This window comes from Mustela nigripes, chromosome 3, assembly GCF_022355385.1.
Source record: "Mustela nigripes isolate SB6536 chromosome 3, MUSNIG.SB6536, whole genome shotgun sequence".
Lineage (NCBI taxonomy): Eukaryota > Metazoa > Chordata > Mammalia > Carnivora > Mustelidae > Mustela > Mustela nigripes.
In genome coordinates this window covers 48,462,910-48,479,507 of record NC_081559.1, presented here as the reverse complement: position 1 = coordinate 48,479,507, position 16,598 = coordinate 48,462,910, and positions in this window count along the sequence as shown.

Below are 16,598 nucleotides of genomic sequence, written 5' to 3'. Positions count from 1 at the left end.
TAGTGTTGTATGGGAGCTGCTCAGGTAAAATTCCAAAGCCAAAGAAACAGAAATGGAAGAGATCTAGGTCAAAAGTTACAACTATGTCAATCTACAATAGAAAAAATTATGTAAATACAATGGATTTAAAGCTTAAAAAGCTTTTGCAGTCCCAATTTCTAAGTAGTGTAGAATACCCGAGGTATCCAAAGTTTATATATCTTGACAGTTGCATGGCAGAAGATGGTTCTACACTGAACTATAATCAATCCTATTGAATAAATATATTTATTGTTGAAACTGAAAAGAGAAACAAAGACCCATATCTTTGCTTTCATTAAAGAATCTGATAGTTAATTCTAAGTACTTCTGAAAAACTCCCTGTTTCCTAACAGTTCTTTACAAATATTTTTTATATTGGAATATAATAAATGGTCAGAGGAAGACCTCACTGTTTCAAAATTAGTTTAAATTAACTCAAAAGCCAAACAATACTGCAGCATTTTTCAAAGACCATTTTTTATATGGGCTAGCAAAAAACTTAAGGAAATTTCCTTTGGGAAAGAGGGAATAATGCCAGAAATAATTGTTAAATATAAAGTGGTTTCAGGAAAAGATTATTAACTCACAATTGCCCTACAGACATATATAAATACTGAGGAAGTCTGAATTCCATTGGGATTTTCATCACTTAGTCCATAGTGTTAGCAAAGAAATCTGAAATCTCCCCATTAGCTTTCAGAGTGGGGCTCAAAGGAAATGTAAACCAGATGAAGTCTGTTTCCCGAGACCCAGAGCCCAAGCTGTCGGTGAGGTCCCCTGCAGAAGAGGAAGGGAGAACACACAGCCACACTCAGAGCAGTCTAAACTTACCAAGTCTTGACATGGAGAGAAATGAGTGTTATTTACTTTGGCGACCACTTGCCTGATAGGAGATAGAAGGTCAACCAGCTGGTTTTGAAACTTAATTTACTAACTTCTAGATTCACATTATATTTATTTGAGAAAGGAGAGTAGCCAAAGGCTCTTATTTATTTCACTGTGACCAACGCTGAAGGAAGCTAAAGTGGCTTTTTGAAGCATCTATTACCTGCTAATCGCACATTACCCGTTAGATTATGAGGTTGTGTTCCAGCCCCAAGTCATTTTGCTGGCAAGTCAGATTAGAGTGAAATTTATTACAGGTGAAAGAGGGTGTCAGTTTCCAGTGTGGTTGCTCTTCTGAAGTGCATACAGCCGGGAAGGAAAAGGAGAACATGATAGGAAGGAAAGAGATAATATTTGTGGTGTTGTGCTTAAGAATGAGTCCTTCTAAAATGATTTTTAAAAGTCACTCACTGAGCATTTATTGGGTAAATAAATGTGGCAGGCACTGCTTACTATGGGCTGGGGAAGAAAAGCTAAATAATATTCACCAGTGAGCGGGACATCAATCTAGTTGTGGAGCCCTTAAAAATGAAAAAGCTACATCCCTATCTGAGCAGAGGGGGTTTTTGAGAATTTGATGTTGTGCACATGAAAATGTGACTAATGGTGGTTTTGAAGAAGCAGGCATGGGGGATGGGACATGAGCTGCTGGATTTCTAAGGGCTCAGTTTTATCTCCTAGAAAGGTTCAAGAGCCCTTTTGTATTCTAAAGAGTTGAACTCTATAGCACTTGGCAATAAAATCTTAGTTCTCATAGTAATAGAAAATTGACAGGATGGATGACAATTAGAGTGGTGGGTGAAGAAGGGGCTTCAGGGTAGAGAATCCCACCCTGAACTCGAGAAACTGGGATTTTCCTTACTACGACCATCCCAGAAGATATAAAAGAACAACATAGTAATGAATCCAGAAGGACCCACTGGTGGTGTCTATCTCTAGCTTCAGTAGACACATACCAGAAATGCAGATTTGCGCTTCCATTCCCATGTAATGAACCTTATTTTCACAGGACTATTTATTCAGATTTTAATGTGGCTAGATATGAAAACTCAGTCACAGTGGGGATTGAGAGTTATAGACTCTTCATACCATTTTTTTGGTCTCTGGTAACATTGACTTCTACGACATCGAGTAAAGGAAATTTCCGATAGTTGGAAGCTTGCTGTGACTCCCCTGGTGTCCGTTAGGGGCCATGTAGCAGAAATCTCTTGCAAAGTATGTCACCTCCTATGCTTCATATCTGCCAAAGTGGCAGAAGGGAAAACTGGGTTGTCTGCGTCTAAGAAGATTTCTGAAGTCTTGCAGTTGTTTGCTTAGGGAAACCACCTCCCAGTTAAAGGGGAAGCATATGTACAGGGCAGTGTGGCCCATGCAAAATGGGCCCAGGTGTAAGGATTTCTACTTTCATCAGCCTTATTCAGCTTTGTTTTTAATATAGCCACAGCCTATTCCCCTGATTCTCTTTTATGGATGTATGTTAACCCAAGGGAGAAACTGAGGTATATTGACCATATTGTCTCTTGAAACATCAGTGCCTAAGCTGCTAAGAATATACAAATAACGAGATTGGTGTTACTGCCGTATTTGGGGCATATCTGCTAGCATGAGAATGGTACAGTTCAACGGCATTGCAGGGAATCAGGTGGACTACAGAGCTTAGAACACCTTATCTCTAGTTGAATTTAGATGACGTGTAAAATCCCTGGAATTATATACAAGACTTAAAGTCTATGAAAGTGTGTGTGTGTGTGTGTGTGAAAGTGTGTGTGAGCTTATGTGTGGGAAGAGTACCTGGCTTTGATAAGAATTGTTTGGCAGATTCTATTCATTTAAAAAAGTAGTAAGAGCTAAGAACTATTATTCTCTTGACTATAGCAAAGTCTTTGGTAGTGGAAGATTGTTCCCTTTTGTTCCATGTTGAGCAACCCTCAGCCCTTTTGCTGTGTTAAGGTCTCTATATCATCACTTTATTTGCAAGGAAATCTCTGCTGCACAACTTGTAACACTGGGAAACATTTAATGAGTTATCAGCAAACACCAAAGATAAGAAGAACTTTGATTGAATTTCACAAGCTGTTTAAGATTCCTGTGTTCTGCAGATTGCAATGTGTGTTTACACTTCCATTAATAAAATTCTATCAAGCAGATGACAGGCACCAATTAAAGTAATCACAAAGCATATTCTTTTCATAATCCCTGAAGTAGACGCTTTAAACATTGGCTTGCAGAAGCATTACCTGGCATGGAACATCTTTGATTCCAAAACTTCTATAGCCTATGGGATTTCAGCCATTCCCATGCAGGAGAGTTAGAGAGGAAACAGAAACTGATTTTTGGTGTTTGCTGAAAATATCAAGTATGGTTCAAGCTGCTGAAAATGTTGCCATCTGTCTTAGTTAGGAAGTCTGAGCTGTGGCAACAAGTAGATTCCCACTTCAAAAAATGCCTCAGATAGAGTAGAATTTTAGTTCTTACTCACTGAACTGTTACCTGGAAGATCCTGCATATATAGCAACAGCTTTGAGAAAGCAATTAACCAAAAAACTCAGGGTCTTATTTTTCTAAACCTAGGAGAAATGAGTGGTATTATTTCTTCTTTGGTACAAAGTAATTGCCTGACTTCCATATTCCTCCTAGTACACGCTACCGCATTTTACAGTCATCAGGGAAACAGCAAAACCATTGACACTGGTTTCTGGGTAAAACTGGGTGTTGTGGTCTCCCAAATGAACTTGCTGAGAGAGGGGCTGGAGCAGGAGCTGAGCTCTGAGTGGGACTGGAGTCTGTTAGGGATTCCAGAGCTGGGGGCCCAGGAAGGGCTTCTTCCGGCTGGGGTGTGTGTGTGCAGAAAATCTGAGCTCCTCTTATAGAACACAGATGTTCTATTGGAAGGAAACAACTCAGAGTAAAAGCTGGGCAGCATCCAGGGTCATGAACTTAGAGTTTAAAATATCTGTCCATGACCCCACCAGCCTGTTAAGATTTCCTGCTGACCCTAGAAATTCAAAGGATTCTAAGTTGGCACAAAAATTAGCCTCCTCTTCACAATCCAGATGTCTAAGAGTTCCCAGGCTTGGAAACAGGTAGCAAATGCTTTGTGATTTTGTTGTCATTAATTAAGGGCTGGGGTCAACACCTTGAATAATAGAAATAGCCAAACTACACCCCCAAATAATATAAGTTGAAAGGAATAAATATGAATTCACTGGGTTAGATAAATTATGAGAAAGAAGGATTTAAGAAGTAAGAGCAGCTGTGTTATTCTTAAAGAAAAGAGGCAGCTGGAATCTATAGGATCCCAGTCTGGTCAGTGGCCCGGTAGACTAAATTTTAAAACTGATTGTTAAGTGTTAGGAAATACAAAAACCACAAACCAGCTCTACTAGAAGAAGACATTCACTTGTTTGCAGTGTAAACAGTATCAACAAAATGTTGATACTACCACTACACATCTACCACTTGGGGGTTATTTTTAAGGAAAAGTAACTGTTAAAATATAATTTTTAAAGGGTATAATTATGACTCATGCAAATATAAAATAAACAAGTGCTGAAGATTTCAGCTAACTCATTAACTGAGGAAATCAGTAAAATGTAACAAGCAATTCAAAGAAAAATTTGAAGAACCATATAATACACACACACACAGGCATGCACACTCTCACTAGGAATACTGAGGATAAATATACAAATAAATGCAAATGTGGCTTTTTGCAGAGGGTGAGTGTAGAGGGTGGGGGGGAATCAATTGTATTTCCACCTGGACGTAATTAATTTGCATGTCTGTGGACAAGAATCATTTGCATTGTTATTAGTTATCTATAAATTATATAGAGTTCAAAATAGCTCAAAGACAATGAAAGAAGCCAACCTCAAGGATTCGGAAGATCTGGAATTAGATAAGGCCTAGTTTTCCATTGAAGATATCCAGTAATCTTGTTGGTCTATTTTAAAGTCTTTCACAGTGTATCCTGACATATATGTGACTCTAGAAAATATGGCAGAAATATTACCATAAGCCTTTTCAATGTCCGACTAGAGCTGTGGTTTTCAAAGTGTGGTCCCTGGACCTGCAACAGAAGTATCAGATGGAGCTTATCGGACACACGAATGCTTATGACCCATCCCAAACTGGAAACTTTGGGAGCAGGGCCTAGAAATCTGGTTTAACGAGCCCTTAGTGTGATTCTAATGTATACCCAAGTTTGTGAAGCCACGGATAGATAATCCCACACTTATTATTGGTTAAGATCCAAACTCAGTAAAGTTAGATATTATCTTGTAGGAGATTGAAAAGTTGCAAATGATTCTTGTTTGGTGGAGATGCAAATGATTTCTGCTTTGCAGTTAAGACAGCAGCAGAGGCTATCATTCTTGCTTCTTTCCCTAGAAATTATATTTCAGCATTCTGTTTTTCATTGACTGTGTAGCAATTTCTCCTGTCTTTGAACCAACTTTGTCATCCTGCTGATTTCCTTATTAATGAGGTAAATACATTTGTGACAAGTGCTCACTAAATATTTGGGAACCATCTTTAACTTTTTGAAAATTATATTTTGACATAATGTAACTGAAGTAAGAGGTACTTTGACTCATTAAAGGGAATGCAGTGCAACTGAAGCAATTACAGATTATTATCATCATTAAAGGTCAGCATGTGGGATTGGATCTGCTTGGACTTTTTTTGGATGATAGAGACGTAGGAAAGATGTTAAAGTTCAAAGCCAAGGGCCAAGAAAGAATTCTTGAGATGTCTTTGGTGCAAAAAGGTGGTTTTTATTAAAGCTTGGGGACAGGACCCATGATAAAAAGTATGGGGACAGGACCCCAGCGGAAAGAGCTGCACTGGGGTCCTGAGGAGTGGCCCATGATATACTTTCAAGCTCAGAGGGGGTTAGGGATAGAATAAATCTCAAAGGAATTTTGGAAGGAAGGTTTCCAGGACCCTGAGAGGCCTAGCTATTGTTAGGTAAAGGTCATTTATTACTTTCTAATAAAAGCTTAGTCATGGGACCCTTCAGATGTATATTGGTGGGTCATACGCTTGGGGGATGTTTGCCAACATGTATCTTGGGGGATAGAGATAAAGGAAGTTTCCAAAGAAATTTTTATATTTTGGAAAACACTTACAGGACGTAAGGCAGATGCTTAACCCACTGAGCCACCCACACCCTGCACACACACACTGTTTTTAAGGCTAAGATTGTCTTTTGCCCTTAGCAAAGTATTAACATTGAGGCAGCTGAGTTCCTAGAGGAAGGTCACTCTGCCTGTTTCAAGGACTTGTCAGTGGGCTGCCAAGTAGTAAGGAAATGCAATAATTTTACTTTGACCTTTGTTTCCCACATCACTAGGCTACCATAAGTCAGGCTTTATTCTAGCTTTTCATACAAGTATGAGTTACCTGAATATTATCCAGTTTTCCCCATGGTTGTCTCTGGATGGATTCTCATGCCATTCATTTCTTTCTTCCTGTCCCCACTTCTTGCCTTCCTCTGCTGCCGCCATGCCACCATAGACATCCTGTTTTGTTTTGTCTCTCTAGAGGTCTAAGCCAATCCTTACATCTACCAATTGAGAATATCAGTGATGAAAACACATTAATGACTCAAAAAAAACCCCAAGTTGAATTTTTATGATAAAATAAAAATAAATTTCAAAGGATTTTTAATTATGCTCTTCTTGAAGCTTCATATAAATACCCTAAGGATGCTTATCAGTTTTTACTTGTCTTTGTGGGTAGCTTGGTGGAAAAAAGTTTAAGACAGAGAAAGGGTCCTAAGAAGACTTTCTGTCTTTGTCAACTTCTGCCAACCCTCAAGGGAAACACACACTGTATCTTTAAAAAATTTTTTTTATTTTTTTTTATTTTTTAGAAGATTTTATTTATTTATTTCACAGAGAGAGAGCGAGCACAAGCATGAGGAGCACCAGGCAGAGGGAGAGGGAACAGCAGACTCACTGCTGCTCAAGGAGCCGAATGTGGGGACTTGATCCCAGGACCCCGAGTCATGACCTAAACCTAAGGCAGACATTTAACCCACTGAGCCACCGAGATGCCCCCGCACACTGTATTTGAGGCAGCTTACTGAGCTGGGAAAATGTACCTGGGAGTTCTGCCATGCTTTCAAGTGGAGGAGACTTTCTACTAAATTACAGAATTTCCTATTTGCTCAGATAAAATTGGTCCCTAAAGGGGCTCAGTAGGGAGCCATAGACAGACTTAAAGGGCAGAGCATAAAAACTAGAGTGAAAGGTCTTAAAGGTGATATTAGACTGAAGAAACCTAAGAGTCAGTCATTACTACAGATGTCTTTCAAAATGTGTTGTCTCCAAGCCCTATTGTAAACAGAAAAAAGATGGCAGATCTAAGTACAGGCAGGAGCATGTCCAAAATCCCTTTACATCAACCTACGTTTATCTCACGACTTTTTCTCCACGTGCTCTCTGCTGTGGTTCTGTGGTTTCTACACCTATAAACACATTAAACACCTGTACACTGTTTTCCTTGACCTGGATGCCATTTAAAACAAGTCATTTTGAGTGTCTTTTAATTTGCTGTCTGCCACCTTGTCTGATGCGTAAGTTGGTCATTTTCTCCTAGACTTCTTCTCCTTTGAGATACTCCCAATTACAGATTCAGGTTTTATACTTCATGTAAGAAAATGGTTCATTAAATAAACATAAGCATTATTACAGTCTTACAAGGAGAGGAAGAGAGAGGAAAATGTAGCAAAACCTTATAAACCTTAAAAAAGCCGTAGATTTGAAATAGGCCATAGATTTGGAATAGGGGGTCATCAAGTCCTTAGCAAATTTGAACCTTCCAAGGAAATGAAGTTATCTTCATATACATAACACAAGGTTCTGACAGATTAACTTGATTTTCTGTTTGCCATCTCTGCCCTGCTGGTAATAACAGAGGCAGTATGACTCAGGGCACACAATCTTTTCATCTCTGTGAACCATCTTATAATGTAAACCAGAGTGGTTACTCCACTTCCCTTGGTCTCTGTGAGACCTTACCATGCTATGTAAACAAGGAAAAGGCCCCCTCAGCGCCTAACTCTCAATGGTAATGAACTTCAAAGACATTTGTGGTATTCCATTCACAAGTATTTCTAATTTGGGGCAGATGCACATATGCAAAACAACGTTGTCAGCTGTAAGTGGTATTTACATTGTGAAGCTTTTTGCCCAGAGTACTGCTCTCTCCCTTCCTGTTGTAATTTATTTAGAGGAAGCTTCTAGGAGGCAGGGGGAGAATGGTTGGTGGCAGTTTAGGCTGGCAGCCTGGATGTGTGTGGCCTTGGGGAAAGTCTGCTTTGAATGAGAACACTGACTGAATTTTCATCACTAGAAAGAAAGAATGTTCAAGGGAAACCATCCGCATATAAATTCCTTTGCCTGGAGATCAAGAGGGAAAGGATTTTCAGAGATGCCCTGTAGGATGCCTTTTGTCTCTTAAAATGCATTAATAGTAAGTGCATCTCTGTGCAGACAGAGCTCAAAGCTTCCCCCAGCTAACCCCAAATTACAAAGTATAATATTGTCTTTATTTGTCTAAATCCATTCCTTTTTATCAACAGTCTGTGAGATGGGAAGGAGATGCGAGAGACAAAACATCTGGGAATGAGAACCTTTCTTATCCTTGACATTAATTTTAATGAACATTTTTCTTATTCCTTTTTATTTAACTAAATTCTATCAATTTATTTCTTAGAATTAACTCCTGTTTCTTTCTGCCCATGGCATACTGCTGCCATTTAATTTCAGATACTAAGTTCTTATGCCTGGAAAACTGGATAACTACCCTCCGATCTTCCTTCTTTCGTCCCCAAAGGACTGGTTTAAGTCTTTCTAAAATGGCAAATGATCAAGTCACTTTACTTCTCAAATATGGCACTCACGCCTTTCATGTAGAAACTCTTTGAGTGTCTGCAGTGTGCAAGTGATAGTTCTAGACCCTGAAGCATTGCTCCCATTTTTGTTTTCAGTTCTGTCTTCTACATTTTCCAAGCAATTTGTCTGCTCGCTCTGTCCTGAACACACCTGTTGAGTTTTTGACCTCCAATTTTTGCTCACTTTTTATCCCCACCTGGTGTGTCTGCACCTCTTGTTACCTGCTAAACTCCTCTTCCTCGTGGAAGGTCTGATCCAATTCCACTCCTCTGGGAAGGCTTCCATGAAGCTGCTCTGGACCTCATATCTTTCCTTTCCCCAGACTTATGTAATTACCGACAGTTGACTTTACTCAGTCAATTTGCTTCATTTACTATTGAGCATTGTCTTTTATTTGTTCACGTTTCACACTATGTCTCCATTGTGATTATATGTTTTAGAAAAGAAGAACATATATATTTTTTATTCCTTTTAATGTTGCAAAGAGAGAACATTATGATAGTTAAAACTACATGATGATTAGCTGAAACATCATATACTTACTATCAAAGGAAGAGTCTGATATCTGAATAAAGAAAAATTTGTTACTAAACCTATCAGTCACAAAACAAGGAATGAAAACAGAAGACTATGTCCTCAGGGTCTAGGAGTAGTCCTAGAAGAGTAGTCCTAGAAGACCTAATGATCTAGGTCCAGATAAAGACGACACATTCAATTGCACTTTTTGGAATGATGCCTGTGGTTAGTTTTGTTGGTTGTTTCCACTGAGAGACAGAACACAAAATAATCCTACCACAGTTGAGTAAAGCAGGCTCATCTGGGTTGTTGGCAGAATTCATTTTCTTGCAGCGGTATGACCGAGGACCCCGGCTTTTTGCTGGTTGTTGGCTGGAGGATGCCCTCAGGTCCTAGAAATGGCCTGTGGTTTCTTGTCACAGGAACTTTTCTAACCTGCTTGCTTCTTCCAGGCCAACAACAGAGGTTCTTTCTCCACTCTGAGACTGAGTCTTGTATCATTTTACATAGTCAGGAAAGTGACAAACCATCACCTTTGCTATATGCTGTTGACGATTAGCAAGTCACAGGTTCTGTCCACACTGAAAGGAGGGAATTACATAGTGTTAGCACCAGGCAGTAAAGAACCCAGAAGCTGTCTTAGAATTCAGCTTCTATAACATGTATATGATTTTAAAGCAGGGTATTTCCATAATGCATCTTGAGTATTATGTAATATTTATTATGAATTATTGGTTATTATGTTTACTATAGATAGTTTCCCTCCCCTACCACTTACGATTACACAGAAACAATTATTTCAATATATTTAGTTGATTCTTCTGTTATTTACCTCCACATACCCAAATAAGACAGGGGTATATGGCATACACCCAAATAGTGTGTCTGTATTGCAGCTGGGGTCAGGTTCTCTCAGAATATTTTCCTTTGGAGCCACGAGTCACCATGAGAAAAGCTGGAGTCCACTATACTGTGGTCCTGTGTGATAAGGCCACCAGAGAGAGGCCCTGTATGGGTATTCAAGGGCTATAATTTCAGCTGAGATCCCAGCTTATACCTGGTATTGATAGTTAGATATATAAATAAAGATGCCTCCAGGTGATTGCTCCTCCAGTGCATGTGTCATTCCCTGCCGTTGAACTATGTCTGCTAAGACCCCCAGACATAGTGGAGCAGAGTCATCCCTCCTCTACCTTTCCTAATTCCTGACCCACAGAATCCATTATTTGAAGCTAGTAAGCTTCTTCTTATTATCTCCACTGTTAGTATATTAGGTTTCTTCCCTTGGGCATTTAGACCCTCAGAAAATCAAATTCAGAAAATATTAGCCTGAATACTAGCATTTTGGGAACCAAGTAAGGGCAAATTGCTGGCGTTCTCAACATTCAGTTGGTAAGCTTCTATTTAATCCCTAGCAAGCAGATTTCATTTTGTTTTTCTAGGCCTATCCCATCCTCAATCATATTTGTTCTTGGATTTAAAATAACACATTGTGTGTTTCTGTGTGTGTGTGTGTGTGTGTGTCTATCTGTCTTCTCTGTGCATACAGGAAGGTGGGTAGAGACTGGAAGAGAGAGAAGTTGTTTTCAGTAAAGCACAATGGGCAGGAGATTCCTCAGCCAGAGACACTATTTGCCTCTCTTCAGTGGGATCAGTTTGAGGCCATATCCCAGGTTTTCATGTCTTTCAGATGACCTCTACGCAATGAGAGCCACTCCACAGGGTCTTTGGCTGTGAATGAATTGCTCCCTGTGGTAATTTCTTCAAAATATCTTAAATAAAGATGTTAAAAAAGTCTCTCTTATATTTATTATGAGTCATAAATTCAAGAATATTCTGTGTTCTCTGGATATTAAGTAGAGAAGATTCATCCAAGCACAGATAAGTAAACACCTCAGATTGGGAAATAATTTACATATCTTGAAAAAAAAAACAAACCCACCTGACATTATTAACTAAAGCACCTGTTCATTAGAAAAGAATATATCTCTTGCTGCTGGAATTTGGTACATGTATTCAATTTGTACCATAAGTAAAGGGGAGAGATTCTTATTGATTTCTGAATTTGACATCTGTTAATGTGCTGTTTTGTATCAGTGACATACGATTGGCTTTAAACACTGGTTGTACCAGCACATTTTTTTCTCCTTTCATTTCTTGTACCAAGCTCTTGATGTCATAGAAAATACCTTCCTGGAGAGTACATTGATGGTGCTTTTATTATAATTATGATTATTATCACCTACTCTCATCATTTGGGACCATCCATTTTCTTGCTGTATGAAAGGAATAGCTTTTTAAGTCACATGGCCTTTTAAAAGAGCAGAAATTGAAAAATAAGTTGAAACTTCCATCTGAACTGACCTTTGACTTAAATATAGCTGCAGACTTTTTAGGGATTGTCAATCTCAGTGTGAGGCAATATGTTTTTTTTTTTTCCTTTTTAAAACTTTTTCTTTAGAAAGCCATTAAAAAAAAAAAAGAAAATTAATAGGTCCTATGAAAAGATGAAGGGCCAACTTCTAATTATAGCTGTGAATTCATTATGTTTGTTGAACTTAGAGAAGGGCATTTGTAAAACTGTAGCACTTTGTAGAAAGTAATTGCAAAACTGATCTGCAAATCAACCAGTGTCCAGTCCCCTTAATTCCAGGGATGGAGATGGTCTTCACTGTCAATGGAAGCATTCCAAAATAAGGATCCAGCATGCTACCTGGTATAATTTAAAATACTAAAAACTCTGCCAAAGTTTGAACCTTCTAATGTTAGTAAGCTCAGTTCCGAGTGTTTTCTATTTGGATAATTAAAAGCTCCCTTGGCAGATCTAACATCAAATCTATGAGCGAATCTTGCGGGATTTGCATTACTGACTGATGAATAATACTGACTTGAAACAAATGTTTAGCTCTCATTTACAAATGAGTGTTGAGGAAAATCCAGAAACTGTTTAAAAAGTCTAATGAAATACTTGAAAACAAATTACTCTTGAGAAAGTATAAGCTTTCCAATTTAGACAGTCCTTCAAAAGATAGCTCATGAATTTATTCTAAAATAAAAATAAATTTTATATTTTTTATTGTGAAATATTTCAGGTGTGTAGAGTTGTATAGAAAATAATATAACAGATACTCACTCATAAGGCTACCATGGAGACCCAAAGTATATATATTTGCCATAGATTTTTCAAATCACTTTTGTTTTTAAAGAAATGAAATTGAGAAAACTAAAGCTAGAACCCCACCATATTTCTATTCTTTGTCTCTTCAACTATCCTGAAATTTATAGAAATCATTCCCATGTGAGTTTTTTAATTTTTACCAATTTAAAGTATTATTTGGACATTTAGAGTGGTTTTAAGTACTGAATTGTTTTAAGTATTTAATGTGTATATAAATGGTATAACATTGTACTAGTATCATGTAACTTTTAAAATTCACCTTTTTTTTTTTTAGATTTATTCAGGTTTATAGATAGATAGATCTACACTTTCTATTTTATTTCTTGCTGCTTAATAAAATTTTATTGCAGGGATAAACCAAATTTTATTGATCCATACTCTTACTAATGGACACTAAGTTATTTCTAATGTTTTGCTATTACAAACAGTGCTGCACCAAATATATTTGCCCATGCCTCCTGGATAACAGGTGTAAAGGTTTCTTTAGGGCAGTGGTTCCCAACAGATGATTTTGCCCCTAGGGGACATTTGGCAATGTCTAGAGACCTTTTATTTGTTTATTTATTTATTTTATTCATTGATTAAAGATTTTATTTATTTGTTTGAGAGAGAGTGTGAACAAGAGAGAGAGAGTATGAACAGGACGATCAGCAGACAGAGGGAGAAACAGACTCCCCACTGAGCAGGGAGCCCAATGTGGATCTTATTGTGGGGTCACGATCCCAGGACTCTGGGATGGTGACCTGAGCCAAAGGTAGACGCTTAACCCACTGAGCCACTCTGTCACCTCTAGGTGGGGGATGCTACTGTTATCAGATAGATAGAGGCTGGAGATTCTGCTAAACATCCTTCACTGCACAGGGCAACAAAGAATTAAACTGTCCCTAAATGCCAAAATTGCTAAGATTGAGAAATTCTGCTCTAGGATATGTAATTAGGAAAACTAAATAGAGAGACATACTATGATCATGGATGTTGGATTCAGTAGCCTAAAGATAAATTTCTCTCAAATTAATCTATAAATTCAGTCTAGATCTAGTCAATATTCCCGTAGGGTTTTACACAGAATTTGACAAACATGTTCCATAAGTATATTTTTATCAGTGGGTCTAAAGCACACTGCTAATGGCTCAAATTCATAAATTTGGAATATACAAAGGGAGTCTGATTATCTTCCAATAACATGTTTTTTCAATAAAGAATTTTTCTCAGACTGGATTTAGGGTGGTATCATTTAGCGCAGTTGGTTCCATGCTTTCTTTTTCTTAAAATACTTATATGGATTTGGCCATAACACTTGCAGCGTTTCCAGCTCTTAAAGGCTACAGTGCCTATAATTAACATTTCAGTTAATTACCAACTTGGTGATCACCAGCATGGACAGGATAGGATCTAAGGCTAAGTAACTTAAACTCTAGGGGCAATCAATGCCCTAAATGAGAATCCAGATTCTAGACAGCATTCTTTCAGAAAGAAGCATACCTCAGAAGTTAATTTCTCAACTTTCCTAGCCATCCATATCTTCATTAACTCTTAAATTTTACCAAATATTACATTTAATATCAGAATTGGGTTTTTAGTGTCACATTAGCATGATGAATACTGAAATGGCCTCTCCTTGGTGAAATAAAAATGGTTTAAGTTTAAATAATGCAGTTATTTAAAGTCTTCATTTTGGTTTTAGAGAACCATACCTCTCCATGCATGCAGTTCAATATTCCTTTGCTTTTCTGTTGTGGATAATAAAAGACTTGGCTTTGATTGCTTCCACTAGGGAGCTATAAACTTCCTTGAAGAATCCTTGAGGTCTGCAACACATTACTAGTTTCTGCTAAGTTAACCATTTCCCCAAGGCCCTGATGAAGTTAGAACTAGATCTTAATTATTGTTGTGATCTTGTTGACCAGTACTGGTAGGTATCATAATATATGTGGCCTAGAGTGAGTAGTCCCTTCTGACAGCTTCATTATAGGCTTGGGAGCTGTGGCTGGTTGTTGCGGTAGTCATTTCTTCCTTCTTCTCTTTAAATTTAATGGTTTCAAGAATAGAGTGCTGAGCACTACAGTCTTCTTTCATGATTTTATGCTCTGGTTTGTCCGGGTTTATATAATAATTATTTATTTATTTTACTAATTCACTTGACTAATTACTGAGCACCAACCTGGTTTAGGATCTTACCTCGCTGGCATATGTGAGGTTGCCTCATAAGGTCTGGAACTTTCTTTCATATTGCTTTATACCAGTTGTCTCCTCTCACAATCTCCTGAGTTAAGTACCCCTCCTAAGGGCTCCAGTGCACTCTTTGCTTCTCTAGAAATCACATTTGCCACACTGGAATATTTCTGCTTATCAGTAATCTGGATTCAGATTAACTGGTCCCAAACCCTAGCTCCATTCCTTACTAGCTCTATAACCCAAGGGAAGTTACATATTTTCTCCAAGTTTTTATTTCTTTATCTATTAAATGGGAACAATAATTTACCTATATAATAAAGTTGTGATAATTATGTTTAGTCATTCAGCACATAGTTATTAAGGAACTACTATGTATCAGTCCACCATTCCTAATGCTGGGATGAGGCAAGGAATGGAACAAAATCCCTGTCCTGCTTACCATTTAGTAGGAGAGAGACAATAAATATAGGAAGATGTAGCATGATGTGGGCCTAGAGAGTGATTAAGAGTAAACATTAGATAGGAGGGACATTGAACAGAAACTGAATGAAGATGGAGAGCACTGAGAGAAAAGCCAGAGTTTTGGAAGGTGCTGTGGGATGAGGGTGAAATGGAATGTAAGGATTAGTCTTGACCATGTTAAGTCTGAGATTCTCATTATTCATTAGAGTAGAAAAGTTGAGTATCAGGTTTTGTTATGAGCTGAATTGTACCCTCCCAAATTCGTATGGTAGAGTCCTTACCCCAGTTCCTCAAAATGTGACTTTATTTGGAGACAGGGTCTTTAAAGAGGTAGTTAAGGTAAAATGAGTGGGTCCTAATCCAATACAAGTGGTTTCTTATAAGAAAAGGAGATTAGGACACAGACATGCACAGAGGGAAGGCCATGTGAAGACAGGGGGAGCCAAGGAGCAAGGCCTTACAAGAAACCATTCCTGCTGACCCCTTGGACTTCTAGCCCCAGAACTGTCTGAGAAAATAAATTTCTGTTGTTGAATCACCCAGTCTATGCTATTTTGTTATGGCAGCCCTAGCAAACTGATACAAGTTGAATGGCTATGTAGGCAGTCAACTGTTGAGGAGACAAATGAAGCTGGAGTGATTGGTATGCAGAAGGTGTTTAAAATTACCAAAGGCAAATAGATCACCTAGGAAGGTCTGAGGCCAGAGGTGAGAAAAGGTCTGAAAGCTGAGGCCTGATACATTCCCACATCAAGACATCAGGGCAATGGAGAAGAACTAGCAAAGGAGATGGAAGAGGAGATGGAAGGAGAGGAGCTGCACTATAAGTGGAAAGCAGGAGAGTGGTATTCAGGAAGGCAAATACTAGGAAGTATTTCAAGACAGAGGGAGAGGTCAGCTTTGTCTGAACAAGATGAGGACTGGGACGGGCTCAGTTGGATTGGCAACTTGGTGAAAGTTCGTGACCCTGAGCATAGTGGTTTTATGGATTGTGGGAACAAGAGTCTAAATTGTGTCTTTCAAGAAAGAAGAGGAGGTGAAGATGCAGACACAGTGAGTAAAGACAACTTATTCGAGGATTAAATAAGAGAATAGATTCAAACTGCTTGGAACAAGCCCTGGCACACAGTGTGCTTTCAATCAGTATTAGCTGCTGTTTTTAATATTCTCATTGCTCTTATTATTTACTACTTGCTTGTAAGCCCCACAAGGGTAGGGATGGTGACTGTTTTTGTTGAGGAGTTTATTTCCAGTACATAGTGTAATACATGGGCTTTTCTTTCACTCATATAGAAAAGGAGACTTACACAGATCTTTTGGTAAATTGATAAAGATTTTTCTCTGCCACAAAAGAGAAACTGCTATAAGCTCCCTAGTTAGAAATTACAACTTCTTTCACAAAAGCCAGTTCACTTCTTTTGAAATTTGGTGAAAGCTCACAGAAGAATACAGGTCACTGA